Raw genomic sequence first — 25,225 nt, forward strand, 5'->3', positions numbered from 1 at the left:
AGAGAAACTGATTTTACAGATTCTCTATTTAGGACATCAAGATAGGTTGCCATGGAAAAATGACATCTTCCAATTAAAAACACAGAGAGGTCACAAGTTTCCCAGAACAACTAGGGCACAGATCCTAAAAGGAAAGAAATGAAACATTTAAAAAAAAAAAAAAAAAAAGTCAAACAACCCTCCAGAGCTGCGTCAGCCTGTAACTTTCCAAACCTGAATGAAATGCCTTGTGTGGACACAGCATGCCGAGTGGACAGTGTAAATTCACCCCAGTAGATGTCGATTTGGGCTGGCAAGGGCTCAGCAGGCAGAAGTTCAGGGATGCTCAGGGAATATCGACCTAGGACAATTACCCATGTAGATGAGCCTTCTCAGGACTGGGGCGGTGGGTGGTACACGGAAGGGAAGGGCGAGCAATCAGGAAGCTGTTAGTTGCAGAACGGTCTTAACACTCTCTGCCAATTTCCCTTATTTGTGTACTCTGTGCATGTATTGTGAACACCCACAACATGAGTTGTACTTATTTCTGTCTCCCCACACTGGACTAGGGGTTGCTCCGGGACAGGCACGGTGTTGTGTTTATTACCTCCATATCACTAGTGCCTAACATATTGTTCGGCACATAGGATGTGCACAGTAAATCCTGGTTGAGTGAATGACGACGATGATGCTGATAGTGTTATGCCCAGAATTCGTGATCCCCAAAGACCACCAGGGAGCCGAGTCCAATGCAAAAGCAAAAAAGCCTTTATTCGAGCTAGCTCGAGCTCAATCCCCTACCTGCACCGACGCAGCGGTGAGATACCCAGGGAGAGAGAGCGAGTTTCAAAAGCACAAAGGTTTGGGGCGCCTGAGTGGCGCAGTCGGTTAAGCGTCGGACTTCAGCCAGGTCACGATCTCGCGGTCCGTGAGTTCGAGCCCCACGTCGGGCTCTGGGCTGATGGCTCGGAGCCTGGAGCCTGTTTCCGATTCTGTGTCTCCCTCTCTCTCTGCCCCTCCCCCGTTCATGCTCTGTCTCTCTCTCTCCCAAAAATAAATAAACGTTGAAAAAAAATTAAAAAAAAAAAGCACAAAGGTTTTATTGGGGTCTAGGGGCAGTTGGTGAGGTAATGGCTGTGGCCTCAGCCGATTGGCTGGGGAAGGGTCGGAGTCCTGTTACCAGGTCGCAGGCGTGTTTTTATCTCGAAGTTTAACCGGTGAGCGAGAGGTTACTCAAGGGGAGGAGGCGTGGTCAAGGTGAAGGACACAGAACAAGATGGGAGTCCGCGGGCGTAATCCCGCCCTTTCAATAGCTGCAGTCCACAGAGTGCCCTGGGCATTGGGACATTATTAATCTTTTACAGTAAAGAAACTGCATCTCAAGGAGGTACAGTAACCCACATACATTCACACTGCTAATAAGTGACAGTGATGGTGACATGACACTTTCTGACTCCAAAGCTGAGGAGTAAGCGAATCCTCATGGGGCTTTTCTCTCACTCAGAGGTTGCTGAACTCACATGTGGTTTGAGGGGCCCTTTGCCCTGGCTCCTCTCCCCCTTCTCTGGCCGCTTGTTGGCACTTTCAAGTCCCCAGTAATTCCTGAACTAGACTAAGCAAGAAAAGGAAAAACTCTGCACTTCAGTCTGGCTGCTTGACCAAGGCTCGTGCGGAAAAAGAGAAGCCCACGTGGTAGGGGGTGAGGATGTGGGAATCCTGGTTCTTTTCCCTCCCCTCTTCTGCCCATGCCTGGTCAGTGTTCCCCAAGTGGGGAGTGTAATCACACCCCTGGGATGCCAGCTGCCACAGAGTGGAAATCAGCTGTGCTCTACGCTCCTTATCACTGGGGAGGTAGGCGTCCTGAGTGTGGACTGGGTTTAGAATAGAATGCCATCTAAAAGTTCTTAACAATGAGCTGAACGGAGTGGGTTCTCATTTACCCAATACCTCCCTGTCACACAAACCCATGGGCACCGTGCGCATAGAGCATTATGTGGATAGCACCCCTAAGGTCTGTGTAAGAATGTTTTTGATGTTATCTTTCAACTTTCAAGTATATTTCGCATAATACATTATCAGCAGGTGTAAAAGGGCTTTTACCCATATAATTTCATTGCACCCTGTGAGGTAGGTACTACTGTTACCCTCCTGTAGAGATAATAGGACTAAGTTTTGAGGGATGAGTCACTTTTGCTCTATCAGCCCTATCCCAAGTATTGTCCACAGCCGGCAAGTAGCGCCATGAGCTAGCAGCTTGTTGGAAATGCAGATGCTAGGGTCCTAAATCCCTGACCTCCTGGATCAAGGTGGTTGGGCCCAGGAATCTGTTTCAACAGCTCTCCAGGTGGTTGTTGTGCATGATGGAGTTTCAGCAGCGCTGCCCCAGGACACAGAATAAGTGATATTCTCTCCCACCCTGAGTCAGGCCATGCTGGAGCTACCAGGAAAGGTAGAGAACAAGCCAAAACCTTTAGTACAAATCACAGGGCAACTTCTATTTGTTGAGAGAATGTGAACTAGCCATTTTGCTTCTGTGAAGTTCAGTTGTTCCATAAAACAGGCATACCGTTTACTGGGAAGGGGTGAAGATCAAATGCAATATTGTGTATGAAAGTACCTTGCAAGTTGTTAAATACTAAACACTATAAACTTTTGTTCTTTACTATTGGTTTGTAACCATAGTAATTTTATTATTAGTATTATTGTTGTTGTTGTTGTTGTTATATTTTACACATAGAAAACCCAGGCACTAGTGGGTAAACTGAGATTTAAAATTTGTACTAATTCCCAGTAGGTTTCCATTATGTAATCCTATTCTGTAAATATAAAATTATTTTCACAGAAAAGAAAACAAAGGCACATTGAGGGAACCCAAGCTGATAAACAATGACAACAACCATCGCGATAATTACTTGTGTAAGGAGAGGTGCCATTCTGTCTACCCGCAGGGATAAACTTGACAGTGGAAAGACGGTGGCAGTCAGCTCAGTACCTGCATCAGCATCCGGGCTTCCCACTTGCGGGTTATTTGATCTCAGACAAGTCTCTTCACCTCGAGGAGCCTTGTTCTTTCCATGCAAACTTGAAATTATAATAATAACTACATGAGAATAATACTGATCTGTTGGATGTGAGGCTAAGAGGAGGTCTGTGAAAATGCTCCGCAAGCTGCAGCTTACCGTTCAAGTGTTAATTGCGCCCGGTCGCTATTGTTGTTTACACTAAGAGAGACTAAATGGCGCTGAAGAGAGAAAACAATGTCTCCTAGAGGAATCTTGGAGGCCTGGTAGGAGGAAGGCTGGGAAAGGAGAAAAACAAGAAAAAAGGAGGGGGAAAAAAAAAGGTTTTTTTTTTTTTTTTTAAACTCTCTCGACTCTGGGCAGCAAAGAAAGAGAGGTCTCTTGGTTGGGAGGAGGATGAAAAGGCCCCCAGAGCCCGAGGGGACCATGCAGTCACCCAGGAGCTGATGGTCCTGGTGGCTCAGACCATCAGAAATGGGCCTGCCAGAGACCAAGGGTGTCCACCTTGGGGCTTGTCACATGCCTGGCTCAACTGTTCGGGACTCACATTCACAATGGCCTCAGATGTAGACTTTGGACGCCACTTCCAAATGAGTTTGCATAGGCACAGAGATACTGACGGAATGAGAGATGCTGGTCATGCAGCCTCACGCGGGTGTCTCATCACCAGGCTGGGCCTCTCTGTGGTGCACTAAGAATTCATTTTTTTATAAATCCTTTGGTCACATTGCGAATATCCCATTATATTTTTTTTATAAAAATGTTGATTTGTTAATTATAAAATGTTTACGGTATTCCGGAATCTTCATGAATGTTCAGGCCTGCTTTCACTTTTGACTCTTATCAGGAGCCCCTAAGAGATGCCAGTCAAGATCGGCAAATCTAGAAATCCGGCTCCTCTGTGGGACGTAGCTGGAAACTCTGGCATGTGGACATAGATGTATTTGTGTGTTCCCTGCGTTGTCCTGTGATAACTGTGTTTGTGCAATACTTTAAAATGTACATGAACAAAAAAAATAAATAAAATAAATAAATAAATAAATAATAAAATGTACATGAACTTCATGTACATTCTTACTGCTTCACAACCACCTTGTAAGTAAAGCAATTTTATCCTCATCACTCGTATTCTCCATTGCAATGTTACACACTACCCCTAATCGAATGGGATAAAACAACCAAATGTACTTTGTTCACGAACCTTCCACCTGCCCTGGGGAGGGACAGCTCAGCTCTGCTCCACTCAGCATGGACTGTTGTGACTCCAAGTTCGGGAACTAGAATCACCTGGAGCCTTGCTCACTGGTCCGTATGTCTGGGGCTCTGGCCAAGGATATCCAAACCGAGAGCTGGGACAACAGGAGCTCCTCCATTTCTCTATCTCATGTGGTCAGTTACTGATTGTAGTAGAAGATATGGAACTTCTAAGATAGCTAAGATAGGCCGCTTACGCAAGAGGTGCTCAGCAAATGACAGCTACTTGTTTTTGAATGCACCTCCCCGGAGAAAAAACTCTGTAAAGCTATTGTTACACTTGGCGGAAAGTCAAAGAGAAGACTTTCGGTATGGTCAGATATCTGAGGATCTGAGTGGTATTTGCTTGTAGGGGATGTCACCAAAATAGCTCGCTCATTTTCTGCTTTTGAGTAGGGGCACTTCTCGGGGTTTGATTGCAGAAAATGGAAATAGGCATGGACACTGAGCTGGTCACCTCAAATGCCCTATCAAGAACTTCTAACTCCCAAAACACATCTTTGGAGAAACAGGCCCTACGTATACTCACATGCCTGTGCCTGTGTGATTTCTGTTTCTTAATGAGCTTGCTTTCCAACTCTTGCTGGGGTTTTTAACCTCATGGTAGGTCACCCACCCACGTGACCCAAGATCTAACTGCCCGGAATGAGGTGGCAAAAAGTCAAGTGGCTTGGTAAAGAGCATAAAATGAGAAAGCTGCTCTCAGAGGCCTTATCTCCCCTCTGCTTTCAAAGCTGGACACACTTTAATTGGGTTTATGTATCTCAAAGTGCACACAGTTGTGGCAAAGTCTAACAGACAGGGCTATAACGTACAAGTCCACAAAGGATGCTTGTCTCTCTCAGATTTTTAAGCGCCGTGACTAATCAGGAGGAGGGCTGGATGCGTGCAAGTTCTTTTAGGATGCTGACCTATCCTTTTGCGAATGCAGAAAATGCCATTCATTTTCACATAATGAGAAGGGATCCTCTTTGAAGTCTAAAGCCTCAACCTTCTGACCATAGTCTATCTGTTGATCTTCAACTGTGCACCAGTGCTGAATTCCTTGTGGATCTGCTGGTAAAAGTGGCTCCAGTATGTTTTCTCTGAGACAGAAACATTCAAAGGCTTATTTAGGAGGTATGAACTAGGCTGCCTTTCTCCTTCTGAGTTTCCTTTCAAAAACAGGAAGTTTAGGCTCTTGGCTGTTCGACTGACCCCGGAGGCATGGTGACGACGATGGTGACGGTGGTGGTGATGGATAGTTAGCACTTACACAGCACTTACTATGTGCCAGACACAGTTTTGTACATATTCCCTCGGTTCATCTTCGGAATAATACTATGATGTCGGTACTATTTTCCCGGTTTTGCAGGTGAGAAACTTGGAGCCCAGGGTAATTTGCCCAAGGGGGACACAGCTAACAAGCGGGTGGGGTTAAAATTCAAGGCAAAGCAGTTTGGCTACAGAATCCACACTCACCAAGGACCGAAGCATGGCCAACTGTTGCATTTAGGGTGTGGAAGCAAGAAAAAAAAAAAAAGTGTTTGCGGAGCTCCCATGGGGCGGTGAGTCATGGGGCACTACCTTCTCTGTGGATGTGTGGATGCACACGTGACCCAGTTGGCCAATCAGAGTGCTTTATCTAAGGGCTTCACTCACTGATCCAGGGTGGGCTATGTGATCAAGCGGGACCAATCAGAATTCCTAAAATGCGTGGCTTCTGGGAGGAACGGTCTCTCTACTGAGATCAAGAGTGCTAGGAGAGGGGCAGCCAGGTGGCTCAGTCGGTGAAGTGGGTTAAGTGTCCGACTTTTGATTTCGGCTCAGGTCATGATCTCATGGTTCATGAGTTAGAGCCCCCGCGCTGGGCTGCAGTGCAGAGCCTGCTTGGGATGCCCTCTCTCCTTCTTTCTCTGCACCTCTCCTGCTCATGCACTCTCTCTCTCTCTCTCTCTCAAAATAAATAAGTTAAAAAAAAAAAAAAAGAATTCTAGGAGGAAACCTGTAAAGTCTTGAGCTGCCAAAGACTGTCTTATGAGGGACAATCATTCCTGAGACTAAAGTCACCACGGTGAAAACCTGAACTGGGGGTTGGGTGGAGAGAGGTGGAACTGGTAACATTACTTGATTCAGGTGGGTGGGAATGCCAGCCCCCCTCTCCCTTCTACCTCTGATCCCTCACCTTCCAGTCACTGGGCCAATACATACCCACTTTTGTGAAAGCAGGTTTGAACAGGGTGTCTGTCACTTTGCAATAAAGGACTACCAGGATCTTCACCAAAAACATTTAAGGGAGCATAGTGAACATGGCAGAGCTAGGATGACCAGGCATAACTTAAATGGAAGCAGATTTGTGTCAGTCTGTATTCAGTGACTACAATGTCATAGTGTTTAAAAACAAACAAACAAACCTCAAATTTGTGGAAGAAAAAGTTGAAAAACCGTTTCTAGGTCTGATCAGACTACAGGTTACTGACCTATTGCATCCACCAACATGGATTGGTTTCTGGAGTTCCCCAGGATTATTTCCAAGTGACTTTCCTGGGAGCAAACAGTGCCATTCTGGGCCTGGCTGCTACTCCTCTGGTATCCCGTCTAAAGCACGGAAGCCCTCAAGACCAACCTCAAGGTCAGAGATAGGAGAAGACTGGCATCTTCTTCTCCCTTCCGGATGGCGGTCCAGGGCCTATGATGCTCCGCCCCAAAGTCCCACAGAGTTTTAAGTTCAACTGCTTGTTCAGTTTCTACTTGCAGCTCCTCTGCCCTTTCTAGAATTCAGAATCTTATGGAGAGTGGACTGAGAGATGAATATGAGTGACAGATATTGAATTATTCTCTCAAATGTCCTCCAATACCAAGATCAATTTTTTTTTTTTTTTTTTTTTTTTTGCTAAGTAGTGTTCATTATGCCTCTTTCTTTCTGCCCTTGATTTGGATTGTCCCAAGGGACTTCTAGAACCACCACCCCCCCTACAAATGGACTTCTTATGGTCAGCTTTATGGTCACTGAACATATGGTCACTGATCTCACGTGTATTACACATTTAGTTAAGTACAATAAGGTTGAGAGACAGGGATGTAGCATAGAGTGTCTGGAAGACGAAGGTAGAGAGGCCCCTAGAGGGCCCAACAGGGACCAGAAGTGACTTTCCTTACCAAGAGAAGGGGAGATGGAGAATAGAGAGGTAAAAAACAAAATAATTGCCTCCAACAGAAGAGTTCTGTTCTTCCCTGTCCCCCTACTTCTGGCAGCATCAGAACAGATGTCTACTGCCCTCTTGTAACTTTCATAGAGGGTTTGACAGGCAGCAGTTACTGCCTGTTGAAGGATATGTATTTTTTGAAGCTAAAAAGAAAAATGCTCATATAAATATAAAGTAGACACATGTCAGGGACTTTTTAACTCATTGAAGACGAATAAGATTCAGGGTGCCTGGGTGGCTCAGTTGGTTGGGCGTCCGACTTCGGCTCAGGTCATGATCTCACGGTTTGTGGGTTCAAGCCCCGTGTCAGGCTCTGTGGTGACAGCTCGGAGCCTGGAGCTGGCTTTGCATTCTGTGTCTCCCTCTCTCTGCCCCTTCCCCGCTCCTGCTCTGTCTCTCTTTGTCTCTCAAAGATGAATAAACGTTAAACAAAAAATTAAAAACTAATAAGATGCAATGGGAGAATTAATGGAACATTCAAAAAGTGCACACATATATTGACCATGAAGACTATGAAATGAATTTACAAATAAATTCAGAATTGGTCCATATCTACAGGGCAACCATCAAGTCCATCTCCAGGAGACATAATTTGGGATTCTCTACACAATAATTATTTGCATTACTATCAGTAGTCTACAATTTACAGAGCTTTCAAAGAAACTCAAAGACAATGAAAGCTGGGGATAACCTGGAAGAGTGCCCTAGACAGGACAAGCTGTCATCATTTTTGCCCATTTCCAGTCTTTCACAATTCTTCCTGCCATGCCCAGTTGGTTGGGGGGCCCTAGGAGACAAGAAGCAAGGAAATCATGAGTAAGAGCCAGTTTGGGGGAAGAAGAGCCACTGTGCAAGTCTGACCAAGTGGGAGTTGGAAAGGAATCTCTATGCTTCCCAGATTAAGTGGATAAATGGCTGTCCCAGTGGATAAATGCTGGGAGATCTTCATGGAAGCCAATTTATAAAGGAATTAAGTTTCAGTAGCTCTAAGTAAGGTGAATGAATTTTGTAACAGTGAATCACCCAGTAGCTTTCTAAGATGGTAGAAAGGATCAGTTAGATCTGAGGTTTCCACACTGTTTGACAGAGCCTTAGATCTCCATGTAGGGGCCCTGAGGTCATGATTGGGACAAGGAGATGGCCAAAGAAAGATCAGGACCCCTCATTCCTTCCACTAATGCAGCTCACCTTCATCTATTTTATATATTGGAACGATCCATAAGACTTCATTTGAATAAAGGATTTAAAAAATAAGTTGAGAAGGGGTGCTCAGTCGGCTGAGCATCCGACTTCTGCTCGGGTCATGATCTCACGGTCCGTGGATTCGAACCCCGCGTCGGGCTCTGTGCTGACAGCTCGGAGCCTGGAGTCTGCTTTGGATTCTGTGTCTCCCTCTCTCTCTGCCCCTCCCCTGCTTACATTCTGTCTGTCTCTCTCTCTCAAAAATAAATAAAGATTAAACAAAATTTTTGAAAAAAAAATAAGAAACAGTGAAATTTATGTGAAAATAACTAAAGAGTTGGGCAACGGGTTGATACTTTATAAAATACAGGTTTTGTTTTATTTCAGGAGATTGTATGTTTACATTATAATATTTTGTGTTTATATTGAATAATATGAAACAAACAAGAACTGGTTGCTGGATGGATCGTCCCTGTCTGCTGGGATGCCTAGGCTCAGGGCTAGGACCTTGTTTGTCATACTTACAATGAAGCTTCTCTAACTCTCCTTACACTCACACTGTTATAAACCAACAAAAAGCAGTTTTTTTAATAAGGCTAACACCCAAAGTAAATAACCATCCTCTCCCTCTCTTACAAATTCACAATCAACCTGGGCACCTGGGTGGCTCAGTCCGTTAAGGGTCCGACTTCGGCTCAGGTCATGATCTCACGGTTTGTGAGCTTGAGCCCCACGTCGGGCTCTGTGCTGAAAGCTCAGAGCCTGGAACCTGCTTCGGATTCTGTGTCTCCCTCTCTCTCTGCCCCTCCTCTGCTTGCTCTCAAAAATAAATAAACATTAAATTTTTTTTTTTTTAGAAAACAAAGTTACAATCAACCACCTTTCCTACTGGCCCTTGTTCATCCTCACCACACCCTACCTGGAAAATTAGGTCCTTGGCATTAATCTCTAAACTTTTACCAGAATAAGTTCTAATCTCAGAGATAATGGAATCCTATTTGCTTTTCTCATGATTTCCCACGTCCCACGCCTCAGTGGGGAAGCCTATTTATAGATAGACAAATTTATAAATCCCACACTAAAGACAAAAACAAAAAACAAGCTTTGCACATCAACAACTTCTTCATCCTGTATCCTTTTTTTTAAGTTGATTTATTTATTTTTGAAAGGGAGAGAGAGAAAGAGCATGTATGTGAACAGGGGAGGGGCAGAAAGAAAGGGAGAGTGAATCCCAAGCAGGCTCTGCACTGTCAGCTCAGAGCCCCATGCGGGGCTCTATCTCATGAACCGTAAGATCATGACCTGAGCTGAAATCAAGAGTCGGACGCTTAACCGACTAAGCCATCCAGGTGCTCCTTGACCATAAATATTTTTATTTGTTTTGAGACAGAGAGAGGGGGAGTGAGTGAGCAGGGGCTGACAGAGAGAGAGAGAGAGCAGGAGGGAGGGAGAGAGAATCCCAAGAAAGCTTCCCATCGTCAGCTCAAAGCCCGACTCGGGGCCTGAACTCCCGAACCACAAGATCATGACCTGAGCCAAAATCAAGACTCTGACACTCAACTGACTAAGCCACTCAGGCATCCCTCTTCATTCTGTATCTCGAACCCAGAAATTTACTGCATCCTCCTCCAAACATCTGGGCCTTTTGGTCCTTATATGTCGTACTCCCTCCCACCAGGTGGCCTTGACAGTCTACTCCATCTGGAAAGGGTGGTCTTGCAACACCCTTTGTTGAATTAATGCCTATTCATCCTTTAGACCTCAGCTGAACAGTCTTCCCTGACTTTGATTGGGTCAAAACCCCCCTATTATATGCTGTCATAAAACCAAGTGCTTCAACGTAGCACATAGGACAGTCATAATTTTACTCTTATTTTGAAAACTGTTTGATAATTCTTCCCCTTCCCTGAAATGTAAGTTTGATGAAGGCAGAGAACATATAATTTTACCCACATTTCTATCCCCAGCACTCAACATAGCAGGGGCTCAATACATACTTGCTGAATGAATCCATCAATATGACCATGTTTTCAAAATAAGAATTAGACCTTGCATGGTCTGGTGAGTCCCTTACATCCTCCAGACCTTCACTCAAAGCAAGTCCTTAGTGAGGTCTTCTCCAGTCATCTGAACTGAAGTTTGCATCCTCGCCAGCCCTTAACCCCTGCCACCCTACTCCGCGCATGCAGGCACGCGTGCCCACACGAACACACACACACGCATACACACACACACACGCACACACTTCCTAACCTCTTGGTTTAATTTCCTCCTTCGAAATTTATCCATATCTAACAGAGCATAGGATCCATTTATTTATTTTGTTTGTCTCCCCCCAGCCACCAAGATGAAAAGCTCCACGAAAGCAAAGATTTCTATTTTTACATGCGTGTCTGGCACGTGGTAGGTGCCCAATAAATATTGGCTGAACAAATGAATAACTTCTTTTTTTTTTTTAATGCGTATTCTTTTATTTTGGGAGAGAGTGATAGCACGAGCGGGGGAGAGGCAGAAAGAGAGGGAGAAAGAGAATCCCAGGCAGGCTCCACGCTGTCAGGGCAGAGCCTGATGTGGGGCTCGAACTCACAAACCGTGAGATCATGACCTGAGCCGAAATCAAGAGTCAGACGCTTAACCAACTGAGCCACCCAGGCGCCCCGCAAATGAGTAACTCTTTAAAATGCTAAGAGGACAGAATATTTAAAATCTGAATTGTGCTGGTAAATCTAGTTGAGGCCACCACAGTGATGTCCCTGGTCTCCCTAATGCCACCTTTGCCCCCCTTCACACTTTTCACGACACAGAAACTGCAGAAATCTTATTTCAAAGTAAGTAGGATGATTACTCTGCTGCTCAAAACTCTCCAGAGACTGTTTATCACACTTGCAACAAAATCCACAGTGCTTACTTACAAGGCCAGTGGGACTGGCCCCTGGCTCCCTCTTTGACCCCATTTTCTACCCCTCTCCCCCATCTCTGCTCTGCCCACCCCACCAACCTCCTAGCTGCCCCTTCAGTACCCCACAGTTTTTCCAACCTCACACTCACACACACACACACACACACACACACACACTCTCTCTCTCTCCTAGAGATCTGAGTCTCTTTGTCTCTGTGTGTCTCATCACTTCCTCTGGAAGCTTTCTTAACACTGTCTAAAATAGGGGTGCCTGGGTGGCTCAGTCAGTCGGGCATCGGGCTCTTGATTTAGGCTCAGGTTGTCATCTCATGGTTCGTGACATTGAGCCCAGCATCAGGCTCTGCTCTGACATCACAAAGCCTGCTTGGGATTCTCGCTCTCCCTGTCTCTCTGCCCCTCCCTCCCTGTCTCTCAAAAATAAATAAATAAACTCAAAAACCCACTGTCTAAAATAGCCACATCCTCCCCCATCATCTGCTGCGATATATTTTCTACAATTGTTAATTATCTGTCCTTCACCACTAGAATGCAAGTTCCATGAGGAAAGGATTTTTTTCTTTACTTATCCAATCCCTAGTACCTAGAGTAATGCCTAGGCACTCAGTAAATCCGTGTTAGTTGAATAAATGGTTGTCTACCCTGTATAGTCTCCATATCCATCAAACTAAACAGTAGAGGGAGCAGGAAAATTCAGAATCAGTCTGTTGTATCAGATACATCAGTGAGCCACGCTCTCGACACCGATGTAGCTCCCCACAATTATGGCATGAGTTTACATGCAGGGAAGCCAGGAGGACTTGGATGGGGAGGCTTTGTGATGCATTCACAGAACATAATGTGGACAGACAGGGCAAAGGAGAGGATGAACAGTGCAGGTAGGAATGAAGGGATGGTCTCCTCGAAGGACTCTAACCTACAGCAAAAGCAGAGCCACTAAGGGTTCTGGTGGCAGAGCAGCAGAGGTATAAATTCTTCTTATGTCTGCAAAGAATAGAGCACAGCTTCAGTGCCCTGAGGACAGAGAGAAAGGAGCCATCAGGTGGCCGGGGGAGCAGTGTGGAGGCAGTCCAGGGCTGTGATGGGGCATTCTCATGGAAAACACTTCCCCCCAGTGGCAATGATGAGACGTCTCCCAAGGGGCTTCTGGGCAGTGGACACATGCAATGTGGCTAGAGAGAAAAATATCCTTGCCCCTCAAAAGACACTTGGTGACCCCTGCAACCCCCAAATAACTGCGGAGTATGATAGACGGCTTTGTATATGTGCTGCCGAAGCGAGCACTATGATAGACGGCTTTGATAGAAGCTGAGATAACTGAGGCTTTGATAGAACTGAGTAATATGAAAATGGAGGAAACAAGTCAGCAAATTAGGATATAAGTGGATAAAAAGAACCCATTTATACCCATGTGGCTCCTGAGGTGTAGGGGACATTTTTGCAGGTGTGCCCCAGGGAATTGCACTGTCCCATATTATAGCATATACTCTGAATTATGAAAATTGACGAGTAGATTGAACCTCTTGTCCATAACCAAGGCTCAGAATTTGTTGTCAACTCACTTACTATGGTGTTAAGACATTGTTCATTTGGAATTACGTGTCAATATCTTTAAAATGTTTTGTGCTCTTTGACCCAGAAATTCCACTATGGGTCTCTACCCTGAGGAGATCATCTGAAATACAGGGAGAAAGAAACGCTGGGTGCACGGAGATGTTTATAAACATTATTTATGATAGGGAAAGTTTTCCGGGTTCATAAGGAAGTAGTCACATTTTTTATTACGTAAAAATAGTGGAGAAATGATGCATGAATTCCTACAACCTGAGAATGAGGAAAACCTTCGTAGTTATGGCTTAAATCCGGAATCAACAAAAAGAAATACCGATAAATTCGGGAAGACCCAAAGGAAAAATCATTGTTTTGCATGGCGAAATAGCACTATATGTATTGGAAGAGGGAAGGCACTGAATTCAATACAGAATTAGGCCAAAGACATGAACAAACAAAACTCATAGAAGGAAATAAAAAATGGCCTTTAAAATACTAAAGTTGCTCAAGCACATTCATAATTAGAGCAATGCGAAATAATAGCACAGCAAGATACCATTTCTTCCCTATCAGATTGGCAAAAATCTACAAGTTTGATAACACATTCTGATGACGAGCCTATGGGGAACTAATTTTCCCCTCATTGCCTTTAGGAATGCAATGGCATTGCCCCTCTGGAGGGGGGTTGGCAACATCAAGCTAAATGGCAGATGCACTGACCCTTGGACTTGGCAGTCCTAGTTCTCGGAATCTGTCTCAAAGATTCAGTGACGTGAAAACAGATGCAAAATAGCATACCCACAAAGTCATTACTGGTGGCCTTATTTGAAATTAAAGGATTGAAATCAACCTGAATCTCCATCACCCAGGGATTGATTAAATAAAGTATGGTAGGGGCACCTGGGTGGCTCAGTTGGTTAAGCGGCGGACTTCGACTCAGGTCATGATCTCACAGTTGGTGAGTTCGAGCCCTGCGTGGGGCTCTGTGCTGACAGCTCAGAGCCTGGAGCCTGCTTCAGATTCTGTTTCCCTCTCTCTCTGCCCCTCCCCCACTCACGCTCTGTCTCTCTCTCTCTCTCTCTCCCCCCCCCCTCAAAAATAAATAAACATTATTTAAAGAAAAATTTAAAAAACTATGGTAAGCCCACCCAGTGGAGTGCATGCAGCTGTGAAAATGATGGGGAAGAGTTCTAGCAGTTTCGCGGAGGGATCTTCAGGATATCCTGTTAAGTGAAAACAGAAAGAGGCAGAAAAATACAAATGATGTGCTATTGTTGGGGTAAAGAGAGGTGAGGGTATAAATACAAATGTGTTTTTATATATACATTTTTTTTTGTATTTGTAAAAAAGAAACACTGGAAGCATAAATCGAAATCTTACAAAAATATTTACTATAGGATGAGAAGGAACATGGTGAAGAGGCAGGAAGGAAGCAGGATTCATCTGCATAAACTTTGGACATTCATTGACTCCCTGTACATTTGCTCTACAAGCATGGTGTGATTTCGTCAAGGACAAAATTTTAAAATAAATGAGCATAACACCAACAAAAAACTTCCCGAGGAATCTAAATCTACTTTTAGTTACACCCTATTGTTAGAAGTGATATTAGCATTGTCATTTTGAAGCTAGCTTTTGTTTTCTAAGATAGTTTTATAATGTAAGACTTATACTGCAAGATAGTATAAAAGACATAAAAGTGCAAAATCAAAGATATTAGGTAAAAATCCTATATAGTTAAACTTGAATTACACATATTAGTGTAAACTTAGACATTCAGGGGCTCCTGGGTGGCTCAGTCCGGTAACAGCCTGACTTTGACTCAGGTCATGATCTCACAGTTGGTGGGTTGGAGCCACGCGTTGGGCTCTGTGTTGACAACTCAGAGCCTGGAGCCTGCTTTGGATTCTGTGTGTGTCTCTCTCTGTCCCTCTCTGCTCGTGCTTGCTCTCTCTCAAAATAAATAAATAAACAGTAAAAAAAAAAATACCTTAGACATTTAGTGATGTACATATGCATGCCACACTTTTGTTTTTTAAGAATTTAAAGCTCTATCTTTGCTCTGTCCACTGGAAAGCCCTGGGCTCAACACCAGCCCCTGTAGTAATGAACATCTTCAGTGCCTAGATTTGATTTCTAAATATCATTCTCCACTGAAGGGAATTGGAGGGGTGCCTGGGCAGCTCAGGCGGTTGAGCATCTAACTCTTGATTTCTGCTCAGGTCATGATCTCAGGGTCATGGGATCAAGCAGTGAAACTCTCAAAGGTTGTGGTGTATTATCTAGGGGACACAGAAGCCAGTTTGAAGAGGCTCTCATAAGCCAAAGTCCAGACAATCTGTGTGCCACAAAAAAAATAGATTGAAATACACTATTAAAACAAAATAAAATGAAACAAAACCAAAAAATCATTGTATTAATAATGCTATTAAAAATGAGAAAGCCTCACACTCAGTTCTCAGAAAAACATCTAAATTTGTCCCCATTCAAAATACCCATTATACTGGCCTCTTACTCTAAATACTGATAATTAAATGGGTAGAGTTAAACATTTATTTCCCTTTCCTGTAGGAACTATATTTAGGTTGTACTGGACTGTATTTTCCAGAGGTGGCCACAGGGTCTCCCATCCCACAAGCTCTTCTGCAACGTGACTATTGCACTTTCCCATCACAAGGTGGGTCTGGGGGCGCCTGGGTGGCTCAGTCAGTCAAGCGTCCAACGCTTGGTTTGGGCTCAGGCCATGATCTCAGTTCATAAGATCAAGCCTTGCATTGAGCTCTGCGCTGACAGTGTGGAGCCTGTTTGGGATTCTCTTGCTCCCTCTCTCTCTGTCTCTCTGTCTCTCTGTCTCTCTGTCTCTCTCTCAAAAAAAAAAAAAAGTGTCTGCTTCCCCTCCCCTTGAACCTGGGCAGGTTTGGGTGCCCAAAGGTGATGCTTTGCAGTCTGAGGGTAAGTCACAAAAGGCAGCTGGGCTTCTGCCATGTCTGCTGGAACATTAATTCGGAAGTCCTGACCATCTCAGTAAAACAGTTCAGATTCCCTGAGGCCACCATGCTGTGAGGAAGCCCAAGCCACAGAGACGGTCCAGATGTACAAACTCTGGTTAACAGTCCCAGCTGAGCTCAGCGTTCAAGTCATTCTGGGCCCCAAGAAACTTGGGAGGGAAGGAGTTCCTGAATCAATCATGCATCCAATAGCTGAGTAATCCACACCTTCCCGTCTCCTCACTTGCCCAGACATCACAGAAAAGAGACACGCCACCCCACTGTGCCCTGTCTGAATTCCTTTGCCCACAGAATCCACAAACATAATAAAATTCTTGTTTTACGCCACTGTCTGGGGTGGTTTGCTACATACCCATATTAACCGGAATGCAGGCTCACTAAATAGCTCTAGCTAATAAGGGGAAGCTCTACTTTACAGAAGAATTCCCATTAATAAATTAGAAATAAATAGAATCTCAATAGAATTCCAGTGACTAAATTAGAGGAATTACTAGAACAAGAAATTGACATTTTGTAACTCTCAATGAGATACTTGATTTAGGGGCTGTTCAGCCGTGGAGGCTAAAATCATTACAGTAAAGATTGAGGGAGAACTAGATATTTGTAGGATGCTAGAACATCTCCCCATTGATTACTTGTTGGTCTAAAGGAGGGGGGGAAATGTACAATTCTAAAATGGACAGATCAAGCTGTTGCTACCTAAGCTCACTGATCAGTTAAATTTATCTTTAATTTTTTTTAGATTAAAGATCAAAAGATCTTTAATTAGATTAAAGATCTTTAGATTAAAGATCGACACTTTTGGTCGAACAATTTTCTATTATGTACCTGCTGATACAATATGAGACATGGTCCTCTACGAAGTATTTTTACCAAAGAATATGATTAAGACCCAACTTTTCATTTAAATGCAAGGATAAGGAGAAAATGTTTAATGACATTTCCAGAAAGCAATCCAGAAGGTAGAAAAGTCTAATGGAAAACTGACCCAATTTCCCCATCAAGTCAATGGAATAGAAAAATATTGGGACCAGGCAGGGGATTCTAGGTTAAAAGGGACTACTCAAAAGCCATAACCGCAAAATGCAATGCGTGGGTGGACCTTGTTTGGATTTAGGTTTGAGCAAACAGTAAAAAGACATTGTGGGGCTATTGGGAACTTTAATATTGACCAGGTATTAGAAGATATTAAGGAATAAATGTTCATTTTGTTAGCAATGATTTTGATTTTGACATCCTTTAAAAAAAATTTTTTTAACGTTTATTTATTTTTGAGACAGAGACAGATCATGAACAGGGGAGGGTCAGGGAGAGAGGGAGACACAGAATCCAAAGCAGGCTCCAGGCTCTGAGCTGACAGCACAGAGCCCAACGCAGGGCTCAAACTCACAGACCGTGAGATCATGACCTGAGCCAAAGTCTGATGCTCAACCCACTGAGCCACCCAGGCACCCCTGGTTCTAACATTCTTAAAATTAAGTCCTTATTGTTTACAAATGCAAATTGAAGTATTTAGCAATGAAATGTCATTTTGTTTACATTTTTTTAGAAACCTGATAATTATTTTTAAAAATGTAAGCAGCCTAGGGGCGCCTGGGTGGCCCAGTTGGTTAAGCGACCAACTTCAGCTCAGGTCATGATCTCGCAGTTTGTGAGTTTGAGCCCCGCGTCGGGTCTGTGCTGACAGCTCAGAGCCTGGAACCTACTTCAGATTCTAAGTCTCCCCCTGCTCCCCCTGCTCATGCTCTGTGTCTCTCTCTCTCTCTCTCAATAATAAATAAACATTAAAAAATTTTTTTTTAATGTGAGCAGCCTAGGGGCAACTGGGTGGCTCAGTCAGTTAAGTGTCCGACTTCAGCTCAGGTCACAATCTCATGGTTCATGGGTTCAAGCCCCGCATCGGGCTCAGTGCTGACAGCTTGGAGCCTGGAGCCTGCTTCGGATTCTGTGTCTCCCTCTCTCTCTGCCCCTTCCCTGCTCGCACTCTCTCTCTCTCTCTCTCTTTCTCAAAAATAAATAAACATTAAAAAAATTCTTTTTAATGTAAGCAGCCTAAGTGTTCAATTATCAGGAAATGTATAGCTCAATTATGGTTCATTTTCTGGATAGAATAGGTAGTTATTTACAATCAGCATTATTGAAAATGTAAAAATGAAAAGAGTTTGTGATTTATATTAAGTATGAAGATACACAATTATGGTTTCATAGTGACTTAAATCATACCAGGGTATGTCTGTCTGTCTGAGTGGATAGCGACATCTTATAAACTGAATCAGTTCCACATCATTTCACGTTTTCTTATTGATTAGCCTCAGGAATGGAGACCAATGCCACCATGCACTGTACCAGATACTCTGACGGGACAAAGATCATCTCAAGTATGGCATCCAGCATCACCTTGAAGGAGCTTCTGATCATTAATGGGAACCCCAGATCATCTCTTACCCACCTTATGATGTGAAAAGACAGTATTCTTGTGGGCTATCCATTTAAAAAGTTTTCAAAACCAAGGAGAGAAACTGCCAAGGTTGAGAAGAGGGCCACGTTGAGATTCTAAGTCCCATGAAAGGTAGCAGTGTCTGGCTTTTGTTTTCTTGCCCTGAAGACCTTAATAATGACAGTGCCGGGCAGAGGCTCAGATCCTGGAAGAATGAGAGAAACGCAATCAGGTGAACTCACTCTTCCCCTATCCTCTGGCTCTGGGTTGGTGAGCGTTGCTCCCCTCCTCCCCATGACGCTTCTCATTTCTGCATCTTTCCCCAGAGCGTGTAGGTAAAGCCTGAAATCAAAGAGTTGTTATTCTGGCCAGGAAGCTTCTAGGGGGCCAGTAAGGTAGGCATTTACTTTTAATACATGTTTTCTCAGAGCTCCTGAATTCACACTGCATTGGTTGTTGCCTTCTCTTCTTCCAGGTAAGGTGCTTATCCTGGCTGAAAGAAATACTAAAAAATTAAGAAGAGACACTTTTAGGAAATTATTGAGGGTGTTGATAAAATGGGCCCACAAGGGTAAGAAGGCATTTACCTAGAGCTGAAGTGTTCCTTCATCAGACAGCAGCTTATACTGAGTGCCTATCCCATGCAAAGTGCCATGCCAGGCCCTGGAGACTGCATTCTCTGCCACTGAGGAGAAATATGTCAACAGATGACTTACCATACAACGAGGTAAACAATAGAGATCGGTACACCGTGTCATGGGAACACAAAGCAAAAAGCAACTAGTTCTGCCTGGGTATGTCTGGAAAAGCTTCACGCAGAAAATGACATTTGCCTTGGATGACTAGGGACAGCTCATTTAACTTCCCTGCGCCTTGACTCCTCATCTTTAAAATGGAAATAATAAGACTACTGTTGTGGCATAGTTGTATTCATAGGTCTGTATTTATAGGTCTGACTCTGCTTTTCGTTCATTGATTCATTAGATTCCACTTATGAGTGGAATCATATGGTATTCACCTTTCTCAGTCTGACTCCTTTCGCTTAGCATGATTCGCTCTAGGTCCAACCACGTTGTCTCAAATGGCATGATCTCTCTTTCTTTTTGTGGCCATATAATATTCCATTGTTTATGTACACCACATTTTCCTTAATCATTCATCTATTGACGGACACTTAGGTTGCTTCCAGATTTTGGCCTTGGTAAATAATGCCACAGTAAACGTAGGGGTGCATATATCTTTTCGAAGTAGTGTTTTCCTTTTCTTTGGGGAAGCACCCGGTAGTGGAATTATGGGATCATATGGTACTTCTATTTTTAATATTCTGAGGACCCTCCGTACCGTTTTCCATGGTGGCTGGACCAATTGACACCCCCACCAACAGCGCATGAGGGTTTCTTTTTCTTCACATCCTCGCCAACACTAGTTGTTTCTTGTCCTTTTGATTTTAGCCATTAAGGAATGTAACTCTGGAGTGGTGGAGAGAAGGCATTAGAATTAGGTGGGTGCTGGCCTGGGGAAGAAATAGTTGGCTTCAATCATTTGTGCATGGGTTTGCTTTGGTTTGGTCTCCCCTATTATGCTCTGAGCTACTGAAGGACAAGGATTTTTTTTTTTAACTGCCAGCACCTATATCGTTACCTGCCACAGAGTAGGTGCTCAGTAATTGCATATTGAATAAATTAATAATAAAGGGAATGAAATGAGAGGTTGAAACCCGGAACTAAGGCAGTGGTGGTGCAGAGGGAGCGAAGAGGCCAGATGTGGAAGATAACCCCGCAGCCGAAGCAACAGGACTTGGTGGCCAATGTAGGCGTGGGAAATGAGGGTAATACAGCAGCAATAACGTCACTAGGTCTCTAAGGTAGGCACAGAGTGATTGGCGGGTAGAAGCATTCAGAGAGATTGCCCATGAGGAGACAGACGGGTTTGAAGGTCAGATATAAATTCTTTATAAAGATATAAAACTGGACTGTGAACTGAAAGGCGGCAGGAAAACCAACCACCCACGGAAGAGATTGCAAGCTGTCACCCCATATCTGTCCTTCGTGTCCTCTGTGGTCACAGATTGTTGCATGGACCCACGGTTACCCAACTGAAGACTCCATTTCCCAAACTGTCTTGCGGCTAGGTATGGCTCTGTGACAAGGTTCCAGAACATGAAAAGAGGCCACTCACACAACTCCCAAGTGGGGTCGCTATAAAGCCTGGGCCAGCCCCCACCTGCCTCTCCCAGTCCTGCTGGCTGTAGTAGCCCAGATCTGACAGCTGGAGCTGTGACAGGTTGCCCGGAACGCAAGGTGGAGGCACATCCTGAGAGTGGCAGGGCAATAACACAGAAAGATCTTCAGCCCTTGATGCTGTGGGCCACCACGATAACCCTCGCTAAGAGAGGAAAAGACAAATCTCTGCCTTGACTAAGTCACTGCCATCTCAGCCTTCGTTACAGTAACCAAACCAATGTTCTAATATCCCTCCCCAGCCCAAAGAATCTTCCACACCAGTGCTGCTGCCTGAAACCCCATAACTAAAGATGTATTCCCATGGATTAAGCGGCTGCTCTCCTTTTTCATTCTGAGGAAGAGAAACCTATCCCTTCTGAATTCACATTCAAAGATTTGACCAAAACTTACTTTCTTCAGTGAAATGGGATCCAGAGAGGGAAACTAATGACATCTAATAAGGGATCAACTCTTTCTTTGGACGATGAAAGTTGGGGGGGGGGCAGTAAATATCTCTGGAAATAGTAACCTACAATTTCTGAAATTTTAGAGGTCATAAAGAGAAGGGGTGGGAGTGCCCAAAGACATCCTTCTCCTGTGATCTAATCCTGTCCAGGGTCTCTCCTGGTAGGGACTGAAGGTACAACGGTACATCTGGACACAAGAGCTCATTGTCAGATCAGTGTGGGAAGACCTCCACAATGGAGGGGTGAGGTGGCTGCAAAAACGGAGGAGAACCTACTCCGAGTGGACATTTTTAGATAATGGGAGCAATAAATGTCATGGTATAATTTTTAAACTGGTGAGGAAGCAAAAAATTCTTTCCTTTTCTTTTCTTTTTTTTTTTTTTTTCCCTCTTTGCTTTAGCTATATTTGGGTGCCAATTATACACAGAAAAGCCAAGCTCGGTTTTGTAATGTCAGGCTATAGACACATGTGATCTGGCAAAGGGCAATCCCTTTGCAGTTTTGGAACTTGTCATCAGGATTAATGGACCCAGAGCAAAATGTCTAGAGCGATGTTTGGTCCTTCAAAGACCCTGAAACTCACATCCAGCAGGGCTGGGCAACCTCCCAGAGCTGGTCAGGCACATTCCCATGATTCCATATCTCTTGGCAGACTTCCAGGTCTGCTGCTCCCACTTCCCTCCCCAACGCTGCAGAAAAGTTCAGAAAGTGCAGGTTACTCCCACGGGTCACCTGGCAAATGCCCAATCCCTCTGCGGAAGAGGCTGGTTCTGAAATCAGGGAGTGGACTATTCCCTGGAATGATGTATAGGTCTTCTCTTTGCAGTCAGAGGTGGTGATAACCCCCAATGCAGAGATGGCCACCTCTCCTAGGTCAGTGGTAGTGCACTTTCTTCTCGGACCACTCACTTGCTGGGGGCCTTGGACTGACCTTGGTGTGCCTGGGATCATGAAGACCGAAATAGTCATCTGGAAGAAAGGTCAAGACTCTCTCAAAGCCTTGCACATATCCTTGGAGCTATGTGAATAGTGTTTATCTCCTCCACTAGAACGCAAGAGGGCTGAGTCACATCTAATATCTTCCTGCCATGCCAATTATCACAAAGGACTTCAAGTTCTGAAGAGATATGTGTTTTTCAGCTTTGTACCTACCTTCCCTCCCTGCCTTAAGAACTAATGATACTCTTTCCTTTATTAATACCTTAACTTCTGAATTATTTGTGGGGTTTTTCTAGAAGTAGATTTGCCCACACTCCATCCATTCATGCCTACTATGTAGATATAGAGTGGGTGCTGTGCTGTGAACAACTGTTATTTCCAAGCCCAACACTCATGATCGGTTTGGGAGAAAATACCTCATGTGTCCTGGGAAACAATACCCATCCACACCCACTGGTTGGAGGAGATATTAGCCCCCCACTCCCTTAACTGAGGCATGGGTATGGGACCAAGCAAGGCCATCCAGACTATCCCAGGGTCCCAATCCTGGGCTGAAAAAAAAGAGGAATGAAAATTCATTGGAACTAATTCCTCCAGCATAAGTCCCTTGAAATTAACTGCCCATGATGCCCACACAGAGACCTCCAGAACCACCGGTCTTATCCTTTGCAAGGCCTGGCTCTTCTCTTTTCCTTCAATTCTAAGAGTTCTCTACGTATTCCCAATAAATTTTTGCTTGTGTAATGTTAGCAAAGATACATTTCATGTTTATAACCCAGTGATCCTGACCAAAACACAGGGACATCTGTGATCTTTAAAGCTCCATTGGCCTGCAGAGTGAGCTCAGACACCCTGGCCATCCACGTGTCAAGATCTATGATGAGGTTCTACACACATTTTCTCATTTAACCTCATAAAAAATCCAACAAGTAAAGAATATGAGGCCCACAGAGGTTTAGTGCCGTACCACAGGTCATATAGGTAATGAATGGCAATCTCTCAATCTCATTGCCTGAGGTCTCTCAATCTCATTGCCAATGACAATGCTATTCCACTCTCTTGGTCTCCCATGGCCCTCTGACTCTTTTTAATGTTTCATTGTCTACCTTTCGTTCAATCTGTTATGTGTGTGCCTACTAATCTGTATTATTAAACCATGAGTTCCTTGAGGGCAGGTTTATATTACGATACACTTTTATGTGTCCTAATATGGTACTTTTTGTACTTCTACGCTACATACAGAAATTCCCCTACATTGTTGAATGAGTGAATGAACGAATGAATAATGATTATTGGTTACCACATAGCGTGAATCAGTGTGTGACTGGCCATTGCCGAATTCAGATTGAAGCGAGGAAGCAGGAAATGTTGACATGGATTGACATCAACATGTGACCACGAAGGCATTTCTTCTTCCTCAGACTCATCAATTAGTGACTTTCCTGGACCCTAGAAGTTTTTCTTCCTTCAACTCCCTAGACAGCTCCTTTGACACCCGACCTCAGCTACCTTTTCCAGACATCCTTCTCTCTCCCTGCTTCAGGTCTAAAAGCTGAGGAGAGGCAGATAGGATGAATCAATCCCCACCAGCTTAGAGAATATCATAATTTCTCTTGATCACCCCAAAACAGAATCTAGATAAGCCAGGACAATAGTCTGGATAGGATGAAGCTCACATCCAACATGAAAATTCCCTGGGTTTCCCAAGCAGGCTGTAGGCTCGGAGCTGTCAGCACAGAGCCTGATGCGGGGCTGGAACTCACAAACCGCGAGATCATGACCTGAGCCGAAGCCGGTCGCTCAACCAACTGAGCCACCCAGGTGCCCCAGGAAGAAGAAGACTTAAAGGAACCCATGGTCAACTAGGGGAGACCAACCTGTAAACAGGCTATTTCAACATGGGTGACAAGAGCCAAGGTGAGATGAGTTAGAGGCTACTGGGGAATGGAGGGGAAGGTCGTGAACCTGGCCCCCTTATCTCCTGCCGGGGCTGCCTAGAGAAGGTGTTTTGACAAGATAGAACTTTATTCACATAAAGTAACTCCCTCCAGACTTCTACTTAACTCCATGAAAAGCCTTTTGCCCCCTGCTATCCCTTACCCAAAGGACTTTACTTCGCCATTGTTGGTACTGAATTGTAAGTGACCATAGCACAGCACAGGCCAGTTAAGATGAGACAAGGGGTCAACTGTATTTTTGCCACCGATAGTCAAACACTCACTACATGCCTGATAGCACACTGAGAAATTCACCAAAGTATCTTACTAAATTCTAACCACGGACAGATTTCATAAGATAGGCATTTTGACTACCATTTTCTAGGTGAGTCCACTGAGGCTCAGGGAGGTTCAGGAACTTGCCCAAGATTTCAATAGAGTGGAGCCAGGATTCAAGCCCAGGTCTCTCTGACTCGACTGCATGTGAAATCACTAACACACCTGCTTCCCAAGCTCAGGCACATGGCATATACTTTAACAAGGAAGATTTCATTCCAAGAAAGACTTCGCAAATCCATTATAGAAACAAATGAAATTTTAGGGTTTACTGTAAATCTCCATCTACCCCAACTTCATTCTTAAAGTTGCAAAAAAATGTGAAGTTCAATTTTAAAAATTTTAAACATTTTTATTTCTTTTTGAGAGACAGAGAGCGAGCAGAGGAGGGGCAGAGAGAGAGGGAGACACAGAATCCAAAGCGGTCTCCAAGCTCTGAGCTGTCAGCACAGAGCCTGATGCAGGGCTTGAACCCGTCAACTATAAGATCATGACTTGAGCTGAAGTCGGGTTACTTAACCGACTGAGCCACCCAGGCACCCCAATATGAAGTTTAATTTGGAGACAAGTTCCAGTACACAGGACAGAGCCCACGGGCCTGAACATGCTAGAGGAGTCTGGAGAAGTCCTTTCCTTGGTGCAGTGAGGCAGCTGACGGTTGAACATGCCAGGCCCAGGTCCAAGGCCCCCTCCTTCTAGAAGCCTTCCTGGATCCCCTCCATGAGGGTAAATCTCTCCCTCCTATGCAGCCTGACCTGTGCCTGTCTCTCCTGGGAATCTGCAAGCTTTAG

This window comes from Prionailurus bengalensis, chromosome C1, assembly GCF_016509475.1.
Source record: "Prionailurus bengalensis isolate Pbe53 chromosome C1, Fcat_Pben_1.1_paternal_pri, whole genome shotgun sequence".
Classification (NCBI taxonomy): domain Eukaryota; kingdom Metazoa; phylum Chordata; class Mammalia; order Carnivora; family Felidae; genus Prionailurus; species Prionailurus bengalensis.